The following is a 15,163-nucleotide window of genomic DNA, read 5'->3' on the forward strand; positions in this document are numbered from 1 at the left end:
CAGCAGTTCTTCTCAGAAGTCCGTAGGTCATCCCTGTAGACTGCCCAAAACTAGTGCCTTACAGCTGTAGACTTATCATATAGTTATCAACTTAGGATAGTACCCTAAGCAACACCCCGCAAATTAGGAAAGCCCTAGATATGACATAGACAATGCCATGAGAGGGTCATTTTGCCAAGACCATGGACGTATATAGAATACAGTCCAATTAGATGATAAAGGGGGCATAACTATATTTTGTTTTGTTTTCTTTGGCACGTTGAAAGTGATAGAGCCATAAACAACTTCCCCATACAAACATCAGTTAGTGCCACAACACCGCTCATTTGGGAGGAAATGTAATGAGATATTTCATGAGTGTGTGTGCGTTGTTAACATCTGTGTTACGAATCCCTTTTGGCCCGACAGTCTAGGGGGGATGGTAATGAGACCCGTAACATAACTCATGCAAATTATTATTGTGACAAAGTAAAAGTGTGCACGAAATAACCACGACAACAGAAATCTACCGTCAAACTCTAGGTTTATTTATAAACACACGGTAATGGGGGGAGCAGGAAAAGGGGCTGAGCTGGACCCAAGGAAAGAAACAATAAGCATCCAAAACACCCCTAAGCTAGGCTAGCCTACTTTAACAACAGCTAACTAACTAACCAAAAATACAGTGGGTGGTCCGCCCAGTTCTAACTAGTGTATTTAACAAAGTTTACCTACGGGTAGTGTATGCCCATGGGCGACTTGTCTTGGTTTCCCCTTTTCCCACCAGCAAACAAACAAACACCATAACCCAAAAACAATACTCACAGGTGATGACAAAGTGCTATGGAGGTGCTTAAACAAAAGAGAGGTTAAGACACAAAGCGAGAGTGAAACACAGAGACCTACAGACATGGCATTTACAGAGAGATTGAGCTAGAGATTGCTCCAGAACAAACAAATGATGGGGTTTTTAAACCATGGGGAAGGAACTGTGATAGGATAGGAAGTAGGAGGAGGTGTGTCTTCTGATTGATGATTGATTGTTGACTGATTGGGGAGTGATGGTTTTCACCTGTGAGGGGAGAAGGAGAGAAAAGAAACACACACACAGGATACACACACACACAGGATAACTGTATCCGTAACAATCTGCCTAAGTTACTGCCCAGATCTTCCAGTCTGGACGACCAGATGACGGGTCCGGAATGGCGATCCCAATCTGGACATCCGCTGCCCAGCCATGGAGCGGACTTCTTTTGCAGACACCCTACCCGGGTCGACCACACCAGAGGGGGGGACCGCAACGGCGCTCCCAATCTGGACATCCGCTGCCGAGCCATGAAGCGGACTTCTTAATTTGCAGACACCATTTCCCGGGTCGACCACACCAGAGGGGGGACTGCAACAGCGATCACCAACTGGACATCTGCTGTCCAGCCATGGAGCGGACTTCATTCGCAGAAACCCTACCCGGGTCGACCACCAGATGGGGACCACAATGATGGTTCACAACCAGGACAACCCACGGTCATTTTTATGTTGGTTTGCAACATGTAGGTTAATCGCAAGATTGAACCCAACATGGGGGGGACTGTCATGATGTTGGCCTGGGGGTAGGTTTATGACAGTCATAAATACCTCTTCCCCCCTTTTTCCTCTCTCTACCCTATTGATGTTACATTTGCAAACCCTTTGGTTAACATAGAGATTATGGGAACATCAGAAGGTGGGGAGAAATGAACTATATTCTGTTAATCCGACCAATTGAACATATGCAGTGGTACTTAAAACTGCTTGCGTCGAGCCATCCCGGATCCGGGATCGTGAATACAGCCTCAAGCTCATTACCATAACACAACGTTAACTATTCATGAAAATCGCAAATGAAATGAAATAAATATGCTAGCTCTCAAGCTTAGCCTTTTGTTAACAACACTGTCATCTCAGATTTTCAAAAATATGCTTCTCAACCATAGCAAAACAAGCATTTGTGTAGCAGCATTTAGCGTTAGCATAGCATTTAGCGTTAGCATTCAGCAGGCAACATTTTCACAAAAACCAGAAAACCATTCAAAAAAAAAATTTACCTTTGAAGAACTTCGGATGTTTTCAATGAGGAGACTCTCAGTTAGATAGCAAATGTTCCGTTTTTCCTGAAAGATTATTTGTTTAGGAGAAATCGGTCCGTTTTCTGCGTCATGTTTGGCTTCCAAAAAAAAACGAAAATTCAGTTATAAAAATGCCAAACTTTTTCCAAAATAACTCCATAATATCGACTGAAACATGGCAAACGTTGTTTAGAATCAATCCTCAAGGTGTTTTTCTACATATCTCTTCGATGATATATCGTTCGTGGAAGTGTGCTTTCCCCTCTGAATCCCATGGGAAAATGCCTGCAGCTGAAGATTACGCACCAATTTAGACAAAGGACACCGGGCGGACCCCTGGCAAATGTAGTCTCTTATGGCCAATCTTCCAATGATATGCCTACAAATACGTCACAATGCTGCAGACACCTTGGACGAACGGCAGAGAGCTTAGGCTCATTCATGGCACATTCACAACCATATAAGGAGACGATCGAAAACAGAGCCTCAAAAATTCTGCTCATTTCCTGTTTGAGGTTTCATCTTGGTTTCGCCTGTAGCATGAGTTCTGTGGCACTCACATATAATATCTTTTGGAAACGTCAGAGTGTTTTCTTTCCAAAGCTGCCAATTATATGCATAGTCGAGCATCTTTTCGTGACAAAATATTACGCTTAAAACGGGAACATTTTTTTATCCAATAATGAAATAGCGCCCCCATAGCTTCAAGAAGTTAATGAATATGATGTCAGTTTGGTTGTCATCTGAGACATTCTCATCAATGATAAGATGACATAAACTCTTACAGTGGAAAGTCTACACATCAGAGTTATCGGATTCACATGGAATTGTTGTTCAATTTAAATGTTTGAATATGAAATTATTCGTTATGGGATGAAATGTGATTTTAGCTTCTAAAATGTGAGATTTGGGTTTTCATGAGGTAGGGCTCTGCTCAGTCAGTGGCCCGCCCCTGTGAAGGGTCATGGGTTATAAAACTTTTCAAACACGCCCTCCTCTCCCTTCCTATATAAAGCCTTGACGACAGTATAACCTCCTGTTCCGAGGATGTGAGGACGATGGTCCGATGTCAGAATGGTTCAGATAATAACTACAGAACAAAGCCAACATCAGCGTGAGCTTTGGTTGCGAATGGTATGAACTTTGAACTCTTATTCACTACAGAACGGATACCTCCTAGCCGTTGAGTTAGCAACAGCAGCTGCATACGAGGGTTAGGAAGGAACAGACCGAGTATTCCGTCTATCACACAACTACGTTACTGCAACATATCCAATTGACCACCAGAGACATTCTTCAAAGGACTCGGTTTGTCAACAAGGCCTTCCATCTACAACCAACCTACTGAAGCGCAGCTCAGATTAAATATTTATTGCATTTTCCTTTTCCTTTTCCAAATGGGCGGCAATTTAGAATGCATACGATACTGTATTTACGATAGCACAGCTTCTTCCTTTTTTACTCAGTCTTCCTGCTCTTTCACTCAAACCCAGCCCCTTTTCTTTTGTGTCACAAGCAGTCATATCTGTTCCGCCCGCTAGGGACGTGTTCCTTTATGACGTAATTTGTAATCAAGCTATGATTAATTATGTGTATGTGTAACTGTGTGATTAGTTAGGTATTTAGTCAATAAATAATTCAACCCAATTTTGTATTGCTGATTCAACTTGTTAGCCAGGGTTCGTGAAGATAACCAAGAATTTACAACTTTCAGATGAGACTGAATTAAGGTGATGATTAATATTGACTGCTATTGATGTAAAATATTACTAGGTCTGTAAAGGTTTATTCGGAAGATAACAGCTCTATAAATATTATTTTGTGGTGCCCCGACTCTAGTTAATTACATTTACATGATTAGCTCCATCAGGTAATATTAATTACGGAGAAATTATTTTATAGAATAGCATATCATATCACTTAATCACTTAAGCCAAAGACACGACACACCAAATTCCTATTAACCGTTCATGTAAATTAATCAATAAGTTATAGTATTCGAACATGAATAAGTATATTTCAAGCTAGAATCCAACAGATTGCAATAGAGATTGCATCATCTGTGGATATGTTAGGGCGGAATGCGAATTTGGAGTAGGCCCTGTGTGTCTGGGATGACGGTGTTGATGTGAGCTGAAACTATTTTAACACTAGAGCCAAATTCACGGTACAAAAGTAAATTCAACATGCCACATATATTGAACTTTGATCAACTTGAAATTATAGTTTGTAAACTTGATACACAGACAATGAATGCAATATCTACCATATTGAAACTGAATACATATATTGAATATTAATTTTCAAATAGAATATTAAAACTGAATGCAGTGTTCACTCAATTCAGTTTTAAATAACAAAATAAAAGTACAATTTATGAATTCAATGATTCAATTTGTGCATTACAAATACAAATATTAAATTCTAATTCAATATCCTAATACAAATTCTAAATTATGGAATTCAAATACAATTTCTGTTGGCACTGAAATCACTCCATAGAGTAGGCTACCAAGGCAGACAGTAGCTATGTTTCCATTATAACACAACTCAGGATAAGACCCAGATGCAGACGCCGGAGGCAGAGAGTTTGAATCTCAGATGTCTATTACAAAACAGGAGCAGGGAAATGGCAGGTCCAGGTCAGGCAGGGGTCGGTAACGAGTTGCTGGCTCCAGGTGGTGGGGTTGGCGGAGACGAGGCAACTAGTCCCGACTGGCCGTTAGACTGGGGGTCAAAACCGGAGGACAGGTTAGCCGACGACCCATTGAGGGTGCAGAACACCTTCCAGAACCGGGATGAGAACTGAGGACCGCGATGTTCACTGGAAGGCCATGGATCCGGAAGACATGCAGCACCATGAGCTGGGCCGTCTTCTTGGCTGAGGGTAACTTGGGAAGGGGAATGAAATGGGCAGCTTTGGAAAACGTATCCACCCCTGTAAGGATAGTGGTGTTGGCACCTGATGGAGGGAGACCAGTCACCAATCCAGGGATATATGGGACCAGGGGCAGTGAGGAACAAGGAGTGGTTGAACAAAGCCAGCCGAAGCTTGCCGGGTGATCTTATTCTAAGCACACACAGTGCAGGCGTTGACGAACGCGGAGACGTCAGGAACCATGGTGGGCCACCAAAAATGTTGTCGTACAATGTCCAGGGTCCGACGGGAGCCAGGATGGTAGGCAAGTCTGTCTGGGACAAACATCCGGTTAGCTCCCCACCACCCCACCCCACCAAGGGTCCGGCTGGGAACACTGTACCTCACGGACCTGGTTCTCTATACCCCAGATTAGGGCTGGGCGGTATACCGGAAAAAAATATATATACTGGTCTTCATTTATGTACCGGTTTGGATTTATACTTTACCTTCTGTACCGGTATTTTATTGTTTTCTATGTTAAATGTATTATGCCAGCTGCATCAAATTAGAATAATCTCCCCTACCAACATTGGGAAAAAAACAACGCGCACTACGTGTTAATGCCAGTTGATGCAAACAAACACATGTGGGAAACAAACACCTAGAAGTCAGTTAGTGGTGGAAGAAAAACACGAAGGAGGATGCAAGTAATAAAGTTTGAAGATAATCTGCCAATTCCCGCAGCAATTGAAGAATTTGTGGTTTAAAACAGGTACAACGTCGATAGTGTGGACATGGTTTGGTTTTTTAAAAACATAATTTGCAAGTTATGCAAGCGGTCTGGGGTTGCAAAAGGGGGAAACACGAGTAGTCTCTATACCCACCTAAAAATCTACCATGTGGTCGTATATGGTGAAAGTATGAAGAACCGTAAAAAACTCCAAAGTCCATCGGTACCAGGCCTAAAACGACATCAAGTTTGAACCAAAGCACACTGGTTGCGTCATTTTCAAGTGGATACCCGTACGACAAGAAATGCAAAAGTTGGAGGGACATTACGGATTCAATAACTGTACATGTCACCAAGGACATGGTCCCCGTTCAGACAGTGGAGAAGGAAGGATTTAAAAAACTTTGACTATTCCTTGGGTCTTGAGTGTGCTTATGAAGGAATTGCAACAAAGTTCAGGTTCAAAATAAACTGTATACAGCTGTGATAGACCGGAGGGGTCAGGAGACACTGTGGCCCCATCCGATGACACCCCCGGACAGGGCCACCAGTTCGTGTAGTCAGACTTGCTAGTTAACTTTAGGCCGGCACCATGTAAGGAGAGTTTGCTAGAGTTAGAAAAGTCTGACTAAATGAATGGTGAGCTAATGTTAACTAGCTAGTTAGCTAAATATCCCCTGGTGGGCTAGCTAGTTAGGCACCTTGGTTGGCTAGTTAGATATATTAGCTTGTGGACTCAATGTATTCCCATACAAAAAATGTACTGTTTTTGTCCACGAGTGCATCTGTTGTACATGACTAATCAAATGACCTGTGAAGTCAGTTAGAAATGTCAACAGCCCGAGGTCAGTACTTTTCAGACTGGGCTAGTAGACAATGTGCCAAATTAGCTTGACACAGCAGTGAAATCTTGCCTTTACAAACTTCCGATGAAACAGATTTAGAATGTAGAAATCGTGGTCTGCTGGCCAGTGTCCAGAATCCTTATGCTACATCCCTGCATGTAAATCCCTTTCAGACAATCTCCTTACTGCGGTTGGTCCTCCTCAGTGACCTCACGGCTGAGGGTTGTAACTTTCCTCTTGAGAATTAGTCAGAAGTACAGTCGTATTGTCACGTTCTGACCATAGTTATTTTGTGTTATCTTTGTTTTAGTGTTGGTCAGGACGTGAGCTGAGTGGGCATTCTATGTTTTGTGTTTCTATGTTGGGTTTGTTGTTTGGCCTGATATGGTTCTCAATCAGAGGCAGGTGTTTGTCATTGTCTCTGATTGCCTGTTTTGTGTTGGGTTTTGTGGGTGGTTGTCTTCTGTCTTTGTGTCTATGCACCAGATAGGACTGTTTGGTTTTTTTCACATTTGTTGTTTTGTATTTTGTAGTGTTCACGTTTATTGTCCTTATTAAACATGTTGAACACTAACCACGCTGCATTTTGGTCCTCCTCTCCTTCAACGGAAGAAAACCGTTACACGTATACAGTAGCTCATTGCAATACCTCACCAATTTGGGAATATAGTACCCTAGACTATCCTGATCATCTAGTTGAGCATTCCAGATAATGACACCATCCCCGCAGAAAAGTCCCATCAACGTAGTAGGATTTTAGATGTGCAGATTGAGCTTTGGTCTGTCTATTTTACCATTACTATAATCAAGTCTGTGGGTTATGGTATTTTAATATAGATGTTACCATTTTAGTAATCAACTTAGCTAGCTAGTAAAAGTTATTTTTCTCTCTTTCAGATGGGCGGACTGGAAACTCAGGTCTGTAGCTGTCATTGTCCGGTGGGAAAGAGAAATGCCCCTGTATTTTCCAGAAAAGGTATCTCTCCTACCATGGCAGAAGAGGGAGATCCAGACTGTTGATTGGGAAACAAAAACAAACAATGAGGCATGAGGATTGGGTGTTGCTGGACCACTTGTCACATTGTCCAGGGTGGCTTTGTGATAAACAATGTGTTTTCTGTCCAGATAAAGATGGTGATAAAGCATTGAAAAAGACCTACAACTGACCAAATGTCACTTTATTTTCCAGTCCAACAGGAGTGCATCCTTCAGACCATCTAGTGTATGGACATCCTGTGCCAGTGTGATCAGAGAGACAAGCATCCAGATGTGGAGAATACTGCACATCGAGCCTGTGGACGGACAGGTCACTAACTCATCAAATATAATACAATATTGTGTAAAACATTGCATGTGTAGATGCATCAAAATGGACTTTGTCTCCCTTTCCCTATGTTTTAGACATGAGGCATGACATGCGAAAAATTAGGCTCACCCCACGAGAAGCAGTGCACGATCAACGCCACCCTCAGCATGGAGATCTGCTAGAAGTGATGTACTCTCACTGAGTGTAAGACATAATTTAAACATCACAGATATCATTTCCAGTCATGAGATGCAGTCATGAAATGCAATATGACTGCACCTGGTTGGGCACGGCTGGCTTCCTCAACCCGCATTCCACATCCGTATGGCCGATATTGTGAACCGCCAAAATACAGTGGGGCAAAAAAGTATTTAGTCAGCCACCAATTGTGCAAGTTCTCACACTTAAAAAGATGAGATGCCTGTCATTTTCATCATAGGTACACTTCAACTATACATTTACATTTACATTTAAGTCATTTAGCAGACGCTCTTATCCAGAGCGACTTACAAATTGGTGCATTCACCTTATGACATCCAGTGGAACAGCCACTTTACAATAGTGCATCTAAATCTTTTAAGGGGGGGTGAGAAGGATTACTTTATCCTAGGTATTCCTTAAAGAGGTGGGGTTTCAGGTGTCTCCGGAAGGTGGTGATTGACTCTGCTGTCCTGGCGTCGTGAGGGAGTTTGTTCCACCATTGGGGGGCCAGAGCAGCGAACAGTTTTGACTGGGCTGAGCGGGAACTGTACTTCCTCAGTGGTAGGGCGAGCAGGCTAGAGGTGGATGAACGCAGTGCCCTTGTTTGGGTGTAGGGCCTGATCAGAGCCTGGAGGTACTGAGGTGCCGTTCCCCTCACAGCTCCGTAGGCAAGCACCATGGTCTTGTAGCGGATGCGAGCTTCAACTGGAAGCCAGTGGAGAGAGCGGAGGAGCGGGGTGACGTGAGAGAACTTGGGAAGGTTGAACACCAGACGGGCTGCGGCGTTCTGGATGAGTTGTAGGGGTTTAATGGCACAGGCAGGGAGCCCAGCCAACAGCGAGTTGCAGTAATCCAGACGGGAGATGACAAGTGCCTGGATTAGGACCTGCGCCGCTTCCTGTGTGAGGCAGGGTCGTACTCTGCGGATGTTGTACAGCATGAACCTACAGGAACGGGCCACCGCCTTGATGTTATTTGAGAACGACAGGGTGTTGTCCAGGATCACGCCAAGGTTCTTAGCGCTCTGGGAGGAGGACACAATGGAGTTGTCAACCGTGATGGCGAGATCATGGAACGGGCAGTCCTTCCCCGGGAGGAAGAGCAGCTCCGTCTTGCCGAGGTTCAGCTTGAGGTGGTGATCCGTCATCCACACTGATATGTCTGCCAGACATGCAGAGATGCGATTCGCCACCTGGTCATCAGAAAGGGGAAAGGAGAAGATTAATTGTGTGTCGTCTGCATAGCAATGATAGGAGAGACCATGTGAGGTTATGACAGAGCCAAGTGACTTGGTGTATAGCGAGAATAGGAGAGGGCCTAGAACAGAGCCCTGGGGGACACCAGTGGTGAGAGCACGTGGTGAGGAGACAGATTCTCGCCACGCCACCTGGTAGGAGCGACCTGTCAGGTAGGACGCAACCAAGCGTGGGCCGCGCCGGAGATGCCCAACTCGGAGAGGGTGGAGAGGAGGATCTGATGGTTCACAGTATCGAAGGCAGCCGATAGGTCTAGAAGGATGAGAGCAGAGGAGAGAGAGTTAGCTTTAGCAGTGCGGAGCGCCTCCGTGATACAGAGAAGAGCAGTCTCAGTTGAATGACTAGTCTTGAAACCTGACTGATTTGGATCAAGAAGGTCATTCTGAGAGAGATAGCGGGAGAGCTGGCCAAGGACGGCACGTTCAAGAGTTTTGGAGAGAAAAGAAAGAAGGGATACTGGTCTGTAGTTGTTGACATCGGAGGGATCGAGTGTAGGTTTTTTCAGAAGGGGTGCAACTCTCGCTCTCTTGAAGACGGAAGGGACATAGCCAGCGGTCAGGGATGAGTTGATGAGCGAGGTGAGGTAAGGGAGAAGGTCTCCGGAAATGGTCTGGAGAAGAGAGGAGGGGATAGGGTCAAGCGGGCAGGTTGTTGGGCGGCCGGCCGTCACAAGACGCGAGATTTCATCTGGAGAGAGAGGGGAGAAAGAGGTCAGAGCACAGGGTAGGGCAGTGTGAGCAGAACCAGCGGTGTCGTTTGACTTAGCAAACGAGGATCGGATGTCGTCGACCTTCTTTTCAAAATGGTCGACGAAGTCATCTGCAGAGAGGGAGGGGGGGAGGGGGGGGGGGGGGAGGAGGATTCAGGAGGGAGGAGAAGGTGGCAAAGAGCTTCCTAGGGTTAGAGGCAGATGCTTGGAATTTAGAGTGGTAGAAATGGTTACTGCTACTCATGCCAGGAATATAGTATATGCATTTGCTTAGTCTGTGTGTCTAGAGTCGAAAAAAACATTGTTTCAAAACGTAACGTCATTTTTTTTAATTCAAAAAGTCGACGATAAACTTTCACAAAACACTTCGAAATACGTTTGTAATGCAACTTTAGGTATTAGTAAACGTTAATAAGCGATAAAATTCATCAGGAGGCGATGTAAAGATCATTAGCTGTCCGTCTGGAAAAATGTCCGGCTAGAAACTCAATGAAAATATCCGGTCCTAGACCGGATTAGATACGGTGTCCTGTATGTGTTTGACCAAGAAAAAACTCGAAGGGAAATGACAAGACTCTAGACACCCTGTGGAAGCTGTAGGTACTGCAACCTCAGTCAATTAATTGTGGTTCACGTTTATCAATGGGTTCAAGTAGCGCATGGATATATTTTCCCCATTTTCAGTGATCAGTAAATGCCGTTCTGGTAAAGCCACAGCAGTGATTTAACCAGTTTTTTAAACGTCTGAGTGTTTTCTATCCACACAGACTAAGCAAATGCATATACTATATTCCTGGCATGAGTAGCAGGGCGCTGAAATGTTGCGCGATTTTTAACAGAATGTTCAAAAAAGTAGAGGGTCGACTGAAGAGGTTAAGCTTGAAAGGGCTGGTAACTGTGACAGCATGGAATTCAAAGGAGTCGATAGACAGATGGGTAAGGGGAGAAAGAGAGAATGACCACTTGGGAGAGATGAGGATCCCGGTGCCACCACCCCGCTGACCAGACGCTCTCGGGGTGTGCGAGAACACGTGGGCGGACGAAGAGAGAGCAGTAGGAGTAGCAATGTTATCTGTGGTGATCCATGTTTCCGTCAGTGCCAAGAAGTCGAGGGACTGGAGGGAGGCATAGGCTGAGATGAACTCTGCCTTGTTGGCCGCAGATCGGCAGTTCTAGAGGCTACCGGAGACCTGGAACTCCACGTGGGTCGTGCGCGCTGGGACCACCAGATTAGGGTGGCCGCGGCCACGCGGTGTGGAGCATTTGTATGGTCTGTGCAGAGAGGAGAGAACAGGGATAGACAGACACATAGTTGACAGGCTACAGAAGAGGCTACGCTAATGCAAAGGAGATTGGAATGACAAGTGGACTACACGTCTCGAATGTTCAGAAAGTTAAGCTTACGTAGCAAGAATCTTATTGACTAAAATGATTAAAATGATACAGTACTGCTGAAGTAGGCTAGCTGGCTAGCTAGCAGTGTTGATTACGTTACGTTGCGTTAAAAGAACGACAATAGCTGGCTAGCTAACCTAGAAAATCGCTCTAGACTACACAATTATCTTTGATAAAAAGACGGCTATGTAGCTAGCTATGTAGCTAGCTACGATCAAACAAATCAAACCGTTGTACTGTAATGAAATGAAATTAAAATGTGATACTACCTGTGGAGCGAAGCGGAATGCGACCGGGTTGTTGAGTGCGGAAGTTCTATTCGGTAGACGTTGGCTAGCTGTTGGCTAGCTAGCAGTGTCTCCTACGTTAAGGACGACAAATAGCTGGCTAGCTAACCTCGGTAAATTAAGATAATCACTCTAAAACTACACACTCTAAACTACACAATTATCTTGGATACGAGGACAGCAAAGACAACTATGTAGTTAGCTAACACTACACTAATCAAGTCGTTCAGTTGAGTGTAATAGCTTCTACAGTGCTGCTATTCGGTAGACGGTGGACGTTTGCTAGCTGGCTAGCTGCTGGGCAGATAGCAGTGTAGACTACGTTAGGACGACGAAATACGATAATTACGCAATTATCTTTGATACAATGACGGCTATGTAGCTAGCTAAGAAGAAATTGCTAAGATTAGACAAATCAAAGCGTTGTACTATAATGAAATGTAATGAAATGTAATGAAAAGTTATACTACCTGCGGACCGACGTGCGGATGCGACCGCTCGCTCCAACCCGGAAGTAGTATGACAGACAAAATGAGGGGGAAAAAATCCAGACAATCACATTGTAGGATTTTTAATGAATTTATGGTTATTTATGGTGGAAAATAAGTATTTGGTCAATAACAAAAGTTTATCTCAATACTTTGTTATATACCCTTTGTTGGCAATGACAGAGGTCAAATGTTTTCTGTAAGTCTTCACAAGGTTTTCACACACTGTTGCTGGTATTTTGGCCCATTCCTCCATGCAGATCTCCTCTAGAGCAGTGATGTTTTGGGGCTGTTGCTGGGCAACACAGACTTTCAACTCCCTCCAAAGATTTTCTATGGGGTTGAGATCTGGAGACTGGCTAGGCCACTCCAGGACCTTGAAATGCTTCTTATGAAGCCACTCCTTCGTGTGTTTGGGATCATTGTCGTGCTGAAAGACCCAGCCACGTTTCATCTTCAATGCCCTTGCTGATGGAAGGAGGTTTCACTCAAAATCTCACGATGCATGGCCCCATTCATTCTTTCCTTTACACGGATCAGTCGTCCTGGTCCCTTTGCAGAAAAACAGCCCCAAAGCATGATGTTTCCACCCCCATGCTTCACAGTAGGTACGGTGTTCTTTGGATGCAACTCTGCATTCTTTGTCCTTCAAACACGACGAGTTGAGTTTTTACCAAAAAAGTTATATTTTGGTTTGATTTGACCATATGACATTCTCCCAATCTTCTTCTGGATCATCCAAATGCTCTCTAGCAAACTTCAGACGGGCCTGGACATGTACTGGCTTAAGCAGGGGGACACGTCTGGCACTGCAGGATTTGAGTCCCTGGCGGCGTAGTGTGTTACTGATGGTAGGCTTTGTTACTTTGGTCCCAGCTCTCTGCAGGTCATTCACTAGGTCCCCCCGTGTGGTTCTGGTATTTTTGCTCACCGTTCTTGTGATCATTTTGACCCCACGGGCTGAGATCTTGCGTGGAGCCCCAGGTCGAGGGAGATTATCAGTGGTATTGTATGTCTTCCATTTCCTAATAATTGCTCCCACAGTTGATTTCTTCAAACCAAGCTGCTTACCTATTGCAGATTCAGTCTTCCCAGCCTGGTGCAGGTATACAATTTTGTTTCTGGTGTCCTTCGACAGCTCTTTGGTCTTGGCCATAGTGGAGTTTGGAGTGTGACTGTTTGAGGTTGTGGACAGGTGTCTTTTATACTGATAACAAGTTCAAACAGGTGCCATTAATACAGGTAACGAGTGGAGGACAGATGAGCATCTTAAAGAATAAGTTACAGTTCTGTGAGAACCAGAAATCTTACTTATTTTCCACCATAATTTGCAAATATATTCATTAAAAATCCTACAATGTGATTTTCTGGATTTTTTTTTCTCATTTTGTCTGTCATAGTTGAAGTGTACCTATGATGGAAATTACAGGCCTCTCTCATCTTTTTAAGTGGGAGAGTGGGAGGCAAAAGTGGGAGGAATTTGCATATGGTAGAGAGGATCTCCTGGTCGCCTATAGAGAGCTGCCAAGATGAAGGATGTTAACCTCTCTACGGTAGAGGAGACGCTCACGTCCCACCAGGCCAACATCCGGTGAAACTGCAGAGAGCTAACATTTTAAATACATCATTCGTTGTATTAAACATTCTTGTAAATACATGTATCTTACATAATTTAAAGGATGACATAATTACATAATTTATTAATTCTGCCGCTGTGTCAGATTTCAAAAAGGTTTACTGCAAAAGCAAACATGCTATTTTCTGAGGACGGCGCCCCACACGCATTAGCGTCACAAAAGACAGAAATAACAATTTAAAAAATTGCTTATCATTGAAGATCTTCCTCTGGTGGCAATGCCAGGTGTCCTAACTACACAATGAATGTTCATTTTGTTTGATAAAATACATTTTTATAGCCTAACACGAAACATTTGTAAACTGGTTGCGTCGTGATTTCCGTCTCATTCAACTTTGGACGAAGCGTTCGTGGTAATTACACACACTAAACAAACATTTATCCAGTCATGGTTGGTTTCATTGCAATCCTCTGGTTGATGCTAACCCAACCATACATGATGGAAGACACCAATCAATGACCTCATTGCGCACCAATGGAAGGACCGGTCTATCGTTGATTGACTGTATTTTGGCCCAATGACCACTGATCACCTTGAAATATAGCTTGGAAGATAGCCAATGAGCTGAGGTAAACGGAAATATGTAATGGTTATACGTTCGAGGACCAGCCTTTGTCGTAAACTCTGGCGTAAAAGAGGTTCATTCGCCATTGCAAATCCCAGTTGATGGCGCCACGAGTGTTATGCATAGCAGTACATATTCAATAGCATTTTCAACAAGTTTATATATTTAAATTATTATATTTTTCTAAATTCAATTCACATTTCCACAAAATTATAAAAGTGTCATCTGCAAACTTGATGATTGAGTTGGAGGCATGCATGGTCACGCAGTCATGGGTGAACAGGGAGTACAGCAGACGGCTGAGAACACACCCATGTGGGGCCCCAGTGTTGAGGATCAGTGGGGTGGAGATGTTGTTTCCTATCCTCACCACCTGGGGGCGTCAAAGTCCAGAACCCAGATGCACAGAGCGGGGTCGAGACCCAGGGTCTTGGGCTTATTGATGAGTTTGGAGGGTACTATGGTGTTAAATGCTGAGCTGTAGTAGATGAACAGCATTCTTACATAGGTATTCCTCATTTCCAGATGGGTTAGGCCAGTGTACATTCTGATTGCCATTGTATCGTCTGTGTACCTATTGGGGCGGTAAGCAAATTGGAGTAGGTCTAGGGTGTCAAGTAGGGTGGAGGTTATATGATCCTTGCCTAGTCTCTCAAAGCACTTCATGATGACGGAAGTGAGTGCTATGGGGCAATAGTCATTTAGCTCAGTTACCTTGGCTTTCTTCGGAACAGGAACAATGGTGGCCCTCTTGAAGAATGTGGGAACAGCAGACTGGGATATGGATTGATTGAATA

Source organism: Oncorhynchus nerka, linkage group LG25 (assembly GCF_034236695.1).
Source record: "Oncorhynchus nerka isolate Pitt River linkage group LG25, Oner_Uvic_2.0, whole genome shotgun sequence".
Lineage (NCBI taxonomy): Eukaryota > Metazoa > Chordata > Actinopteri > Salmoniformes > Salmonidae > Oncorhynchus > Oncorhynchus nerka.